Consider the following 7532-nt stretch of genomic DNA (forward strand, 5'->3'; position numbering starts at 1 on the left):
CGGCAACAATGATGCCTTCAGGTAGAATATGTGGGTTTATTGACCGGTTGCCTTCACCCAAAAAGATCACGTTCTTGTGACGCCTGCGTCAAAAAAAGAGGTTCCACTACCGCCGCGAAGGTCTGTGAGTGGTGGCGCTGATTAACACTCCCAGGGTTCTACTAGGAAACATAAATACCCAAGAAAGTGGATGAAGAAACAGCGCCGTGGTAGCTCAATTGGTAGAGCATTGCACGCCAAATGCGAAGGTTGTTGGATCGTTCCCAACCTGCGGCAAGTTGTTTTTTCATCCACATTAATTTCCATTAATTTATCGTTTCTTTAATTCATTTGTTAAGCAGAAGTAATTTCCCCTATGTTGTCCTTGGTGTCAGTGTTTGTTGGCTTCTTATGATATGACTAATAAAAATCGGGCCCCTCGGTTAACCCCCTTTCTTCCCGTTTACATATATATATATATATATATATATATATATATAGGCTCGAAACAGTTGAAGTAGGGAAAGAATGCAATTCACCTTAAGAAATTCATCAGGCCTTCCTCTCTGTGGCGGGCGAGCAGCGAAGCTGTGCATACTGCAGTCGACAGATTTACGCATATATATATATATATATATATATATTACTGTTTGTAGTAGTATTACTTTAGGGTCGCCTAGGCTACTATGGCGGAATCACAACATCCACTGGCGGTAAGAGTGTGTATAAGAAGCAGGCGGCCATTAAACAGAGTTTCGGCGCGAGTGACGATATGCGTTGGCCGGAGCGCAGTCAAACGAGTTCACGAAATAATAACGTTTGTTTGGAATTTGCGGTTGGGAATACTTCGTAATTAGTTAGCTGAATAACACTTGGAAGGGCGAGAGTTTCATTCTAGCGGATAAATATGATGTTGACCGTTTTCTTCCCGTAGAAGGCCACGTATTGCCAGAAGACTGGAATTCCGGAATATTTAGAACTTCACTGTGAAATGCGTAATTGTGAAGAGTAGGGGAAAGTCGGTAGATTTGAGAATTATTTTGACCGCTAATTGTCATATAATTTGTTTCGGCATAGTTTCGACAAACTAAGAGCTTATACCCGTTTTCTGTAACCTTCCGTGTATGGGCTTGTATTGACAACAGACGGGAATTCTGTAACGTTGACCGCGTCACTGTAAGCTAACTATAACAAGCAAATAAATGTCAGCGTAATGATGTAGTCGTCTTAGCGGTGAATTTCAGTATATTTTTTCCAAGATACGTACGTTAGGTTGACAGCTGCACAGCTTTCGCGATAAATTTGAGATGAAATTTTTTTTGTGTCCACACGAGTCGTTGACGGACTTAGATTGACCCTCGCCACGGGGTAGCTATATACAGATTCGCCATTAGATGTGCGCCAGCAACACCTCCAGCATGGCCATACATTGCGCGTCTCCCGTGCACGCGTACACGGCAGCGTTCGAGTCTCCCGTCCAATGGGAAGCCATGGCATGGTTTATGGCACTCGGGGGTGCGTGAAAGTGTGTTCGGTGTGGAGGCGCGGTCTACTGTTGAATAGGCTGCTGCCATTCTTGCATGTCTATAGCCTGCTTCGCAGTAAACGACACACTAGAATTGTGCAGGTTGATTAGGACTCCATTTGCTAAAAGAAAGACAATTCCCATTATTAAATCCTTCCAACATGTTGGTAGTATGACAACATCAGCGTTGCAAAAACCTTTAATTCCGATTCTCGCTGTGCATCTATTCAAGGATGTAATGAGGTGCCCACCAGCCGTACGTATCTAAGGTCCATTCGACAGTGTGAAAAGCATTTTTGAATTCTTTGGTGAGTGCATATCTTACGACGGAATAATCAGCACCTGTGTCAACTCAATTCACGACCATCTATGGTAATGCGAAAGTCTGAAGAAATTCTCTGTTCTCTTATTAATCCGTTTCTGTTCGTCGTGGCTGCTCGGTAAACTTGACGGGGGATCTTGGCTTTTTCGAACGTCAGCGGCCTCGCCTCCACAGGTCGGCCCCCTTCAGTTTTCCTGACGTGGGCTCAGTGAACGACTCCTTGGTAAAATTGAGGAGGGCCGTGGACTCGGTAATTGGCAGCGTGTAGATGCTGGTGGTCCTGGCTGGTGTAGGTATCTAGCCGCCAAGTCGTGTTGTCTGGCAAGGTAGTCCTCAATTTCGAGGTGTTTTTCACCATTACGAGGACAAAGTGCATTTATCGCAAAACCGCGAAGACCTACTCTGCGATATGGGCACATCCGTTAAAGGTGTCCATCTTCTCCGCAGTGGAAACAGAGAGGCGTCCGGTCGGGTGCACGCCGCACGTCGCTTTTCCATGGCCTCAGCTCTGCTGCAAGAGATCTACCGCACAGAGTCGGCTGGCGGCTGCACGGGGTCGCGAATGGAGCACTATGCCCGTTCGGTTGGCATAATACATCAGTGTACGTCTGCATGTGACGTGCCAGTGGTGGTTGTTGAAGATGCACAGGCGGTGCCTGAAGTCCTGGTTGCAGAATGGCGTGCCGAACTCATCCACAATGACGGCGGCGAGAGTTGAAACGATCGGAGTGGTTTCCGGTAGCTGCAGCTTTCGAACCTCCTCCTTTACGATTGATCGCACCAGTTTCCCTAGAGCTTCGTTGCTACTGCCTGGGCCTGCTGATAGGAGATCGGCTGGTGCCCTGGTGACATCACGATTGTAGTGATGGGCACACTGCTGCAGCGCCTTTTGTATGGTCGTCGCTTCGGTGCGAAATTCAGCAACACTATGTGGTGGTTTGCGGACCAGCCCCGCAAACAGCTGCTGCTTAAAGGGAAGCTGAAGAGTCTTTCGAATTCAATAAGACGCTCATATACGGATGCGGGAACCTTATAAACCATGTAGGTAAAATTTGGGTTTTCTTTCAATTAGGAGCGACGTAATCGTCGCTTAAAATTGCGTTGTAGCTCCTCCCCCCGTCGAATGCCGCGCGCTGCTGCTGACGCTGATGATGCGAGCGGAGAGCGGAAACCGCGGTGTTGTGACGTCAACACTAGTGTTCCGTTCCTTCGCAGCCTCCGCAACCATGCCTGACCGTGCTTGTTTCTGCGTGCGTGCCATCGTAATCTGCTTCGATCGACCCTGCATTCCTTTGTTGGTGCGTCTGCGTGTATGTAGAGTGGTAGTCAACGTGCGCAGCATCAACTGAAGTGGTGGGCCGATCATGCCGGCTTTCTGTGCAGCCTACGGTTGCACGAACACCAGCGGCGGCGTCGATGTTGTCTTCCATTACTTCCCACAAGACAAGAAGCTTTTAACGAAGTGGGAGGCTGCTGTGAAGCGAAAGAATTTCAAGCCCTCAAGAACAACAGTGCTGTGCTTCAACCTCAAGTTGCTGTATATGGCCACAGAATGAGAGAGGACTACTTCCCACTAGAAGGCTTTCTAAACGCAGCGCGATAAGATCAGAGCAACGAAAACAAAGACTGCACGAGTGCGGACTGACTGATGATAACTGGTGTTGGAAGGCCTTATGAATACACGAACTCGCCCAAACCTCGATTTTATTTACTGCGAGCTCCTTCGTGTTAGCACGCTGAACGGAAGGTGCATGTTTATCTCCCGCCCTTGACGCAGGTTTCGTCGCAAAACGCCGCGAATTTTCTATTTGCACGTATGTTGTAAAACAGCCTGCATGCAGCTACCATAACGCAGTGCAAATGTAGAGTTTGCATGTGCTGGAAAGCCGGCGCACGCCAGGACGCTACGCTCCCTCCTTCTCTCACGCACAGCGAGAAACCGACCGGCTCACGTAGCCGACGGAATTCGCAGCCTTTACGACTTCAGTAACGAGTAGTGTGCGGATGGCGCACAGATGAAGGTCACTACACGTACTGCATGAACCGGGAAGCTTTTCAGACGTTTAAACCGTCTTTGTAGATTGCCGACAGCTTTGGACAGCGCACAAATGCCGACGATCGCATCCCCGCTTACGTTCCACGAGGAGGCATGCAGGAACACAGCACTACAGTTGTTTGACCGGAAACGAGCTCACTAGATCGGCGAAATATCGGCGAGATCACTAGATCGTTTTGCAAAAATACTCACCAAAGAGCATTTCCAACACGAGGAGATGCCAAGACTTCGCTTTCGTTCGCGTCAAAAGCACTGCTCGCACCAGCATCGTTTGCTTCTTCGAGAGGCCGGCTCTTCGCAAGCGGCGCGTACATCTAGGGAGTAATGCCGAACTCCTCAGAAAAACGCAGTCTCTCTAAATTTTCCATTACCGTCTCACAAAAACAGCACCAAACTACCTGGAACCGCGCTTCATGTGTAGCGGCAGCGGTCGGTTCGGACGAACATTAGTGTTGACGTCACGAGGCGCCCGACCAATCACAGGCGGAAACGAGACGCGCGAGCTGGGCGTGTCCGCTGCTGCAATTTTTGTCGAAATAAAATATATTTGCGCTTTCTTTCGCTCAATTTCGATAAGATATTCGAATTCGGAGGGTTGAAAACCATTATGTACAGATGTTCACTCATTTTTTCTGCAAAACCTTTGAGCTTCCCTTCAACGTCACGCATCATATGGAGTAATTTCTTCTCTTCGGTCACGTTTGGATCAGCGTACTTGAAGAGGCGGGACAGGTCGTTAATACATATGGCGACACTCTCGTTAGTGCGCTGGTTCCTGCCTTAGAGAGCGTGCTTTGCCTTCTGTCGCCGATCGGTGCGGGCATACGCGGCAAGAAACTGCCGCCTAAATTCTTCCCATGGAGATAGCACCACTTCATGATTCACGTACGATGTCCTCGCTGACTCTTCTAAAGCGAAGTACACATTGCAAAGCTTTCGTGCCTCGTCCCAGCCATTTAAATCTGCTACTCGCTCGAAGTGTTCTAACCTATCTTCAACATCTTCGAACGTATCGCCGCGGAAGGACTTCAGCGTGCGTGGTGTGTACACGATGAGCTGGAACGATGCCACTAGGTTGCTCATGGCTGAACCGTCGCTGGTAACTGTTGCCTGCACTGCTGCAGCAACAGGAAGCGGTCCGAACTCGCGCGAATCACCTCGGATGGGGCGGCTTGTGCGCTGGTGTACTGGACTCGGTTCTCTGGGTTCCAATCGTTGAGGGTCGGGGCTCTGCTCTCTTACGAACTGGGGACTCTCAATCATACCCTACACATCCCCCAGAAATGTTGCAGTCTTCAATGAAGTACACTAAACAAACTAGTTTATTCTGGGCGAACTTAGGCCTGGAAACTCAACACTAAAGCATTTACACAATTTAGCAGAAGAGTTCACAAAAGCCTTTTCAACGTTAGACCGCGTGTTCCCTCAGAACACACTTTCACGCACACCCCGAAGGCCAGGAACGCGCGGTGACTTCTCATTCGTCGGGAGACTCGGACGTTGACGTGTGCGCGCGCACGAGAAACAGGTGCTGTATCGCCAGGTGCTGTATCATTGCTGGCGCTCTTCTAATGGTGATTCTACGAGTAATGCCTAGGAGCTTTAGCAATGAGGCGCTTGGAAAGGTTCCTCATGACAGTGCTCGTAACTGGCATGTGGACAGCTCTCTGCGGCAATATGAGAACAACTTTTTGTTATTATTCATAAGGGCTGTTCATTATTGGAAAACTATTATAAAAGTACTCAACTCCAGTCGATATCGCTTCTGGCACTATTCGATTCGTATTCGAATCGGTACAAGAATCACTATTCGGGCACCCCTAGTTTATACGCTGTAGCTTTTTTCACTTGTACGAGTAGCACGCTATCGCGATCGGAGTGCAAAGACGAGGGAAACGAGTCATGTGCGCGAAGGACTGGGTGACAGGAGTGCACCAGGAAGTGCGTTAAAAGATGGTAAATAATGTGGAAGGCGGCTGCAGGATTTCGTAATTATGCTCTACATTGGAAATACACAATTACAGTTCTTTACACACTGTCAAACGTTGTCTCGCCCTGAACGAGTGCTCCAATAGTACGATTCGGGAAAGGGCAACAAAGAACATCTGTGTGTACCTCCCAATTCTCAAATTCGCTGCTTCTCACGCTCTCTGTCATTTCAGCAATGTCAAGAAAGAAACACTCGACATATTGAAACTACTTTTATTAGGACATGGATTTTGCACCGGGAGAACTTGTCTCACCACTTACGGGCCGCTGAATATTGCTACGTGCTACTCGGGGAAGATAATGTCGACCTTTGGGTTTAATGGGACTTACCCATAAGCAGCCTCTGGCTGAACGGAGGACGACGACATGCCTTGCTTGATGTTGGCTTGCTTCCATGTTGGACGGTTCGAGATAGCAGAAAGGTCGCCATCGCACTTGCGCTCACAGACCCGCCCACCATTCACGTTTACAGTGATTCACGCTCGGTCGTCAAAACCTTTCACAAAGTAGCCATCGCAAGACAAGCACTACAAATAGTCACAACATCCGCACCGCTGCCTGTAGCATCACACCATCTGCTGGTTACCAGCATGCCTCAGAGAGATCGAGGACACCCCTCCCAATCTCAATGAGATGACTCAAAGGAGCGTGCGAGACCTAACCCTCCGCGACGCCACCTATTCTGGTCATGATCATCCCAGCGAGAATCGGCACCCTCCCTCCACATACAACGAGATCACAAAGCACTTTTATCTAGACCGCAGAGTATACAGCACAACTCACAATAAGCTCACCAGCCCTCAAGCCTTGATGTTCAAAATGCTTCAAACCAGCACGTATCTCATGCAGAACAGACTACATCACTACATACGTCAGCTATACACATCATCATACTGCGAAAATTGCCTTAGCACACTAGACGTGCATCACTTGCTCTGGCCGTATGGTCGTACCCACGCAAACGAGAATCGAGATTCCACTAGGCTACAACAAGCATTATTCAGTACGGACCTGGCAGAGCAGCTCTGGGCCGTCCAGCGAGCTCACAATGCGGCCAGGGAGTTAAAATTCCCGGTCCCAACGTGGGAGCAGCCCGCCCTATGGGACCTTGCACCCCGTAGCTCATAGGACCTTTCAGTGAAATTATTCCATCCATCCATCCATCCATCCATCCATCCATCCATCCATCCATCCATCCATGTTGGCCGGATACTGCTTGCATCACTGCATCTAAATTGAGAAAATTTTGTCTGCAAAATGATGTAAATAAATTATCGCTGGTACCCTCTCCAGACTTTCAGCATCTCGGTTTTGGCTGGAATGAACAATGGTGTCCTTCTTGGCAGTTGGAAATTACATATACCAGACTACGCTGTCGCATCCCACAATTGAATTTTTGTGCACATAGTGCTGGTTTGGCGATGTCCCCCTATGCCACGATTGTAAGGAAATTGAATCAATAGACCACTACTTTTTATCATGTAGACGATATTCACACCAGAGAAAGATATTACTCGAAGCTCCACGCTGCGAAATCGAATTAAGGTTAAGTATACCAGTATTATTACCATTTAGGGCCTCGACACTAGGCTATATTCACAGAAAGGTTTGTTCCTGAGTATTTGATTGTTTAACTGAAACAAAACGATTGTCTTTATTGT

At 48.3% G+C, this 7532-nt stretch overlaps 1 non-coding gene across 1 annotated transcript; it reads left to right on the forward strand.

The window, feature by feature from the left end:
- The first annotated feature begins 203 nt into the window (after positions 1-203).
- Positions 204-276, forward strand: TRNAW-CCA (transfer RNA tryptophan (anticodon CCA)). The gene has a single exon. It is a non-coding gene; the product is annotated as a tRNA-Trp (tRNA).
- Positions 277-7532: the final 7256 nt, after the last annotated feature.

This window comes from Dermacentor variabilis, chromosome 7, assembly GCF_050947875.1.
Source record: "Dermacentor variabilis isolate Ectoservices chromosome 7, ASM5094787v1, whole genome shotgun sequence".
Taxonomy (NCBI): Eukaryota; Metazoa; Arthropoda; class Arachnida; order Ixodida; family Ixodidae; genus Dermacentor; species Dermacentor variabilis.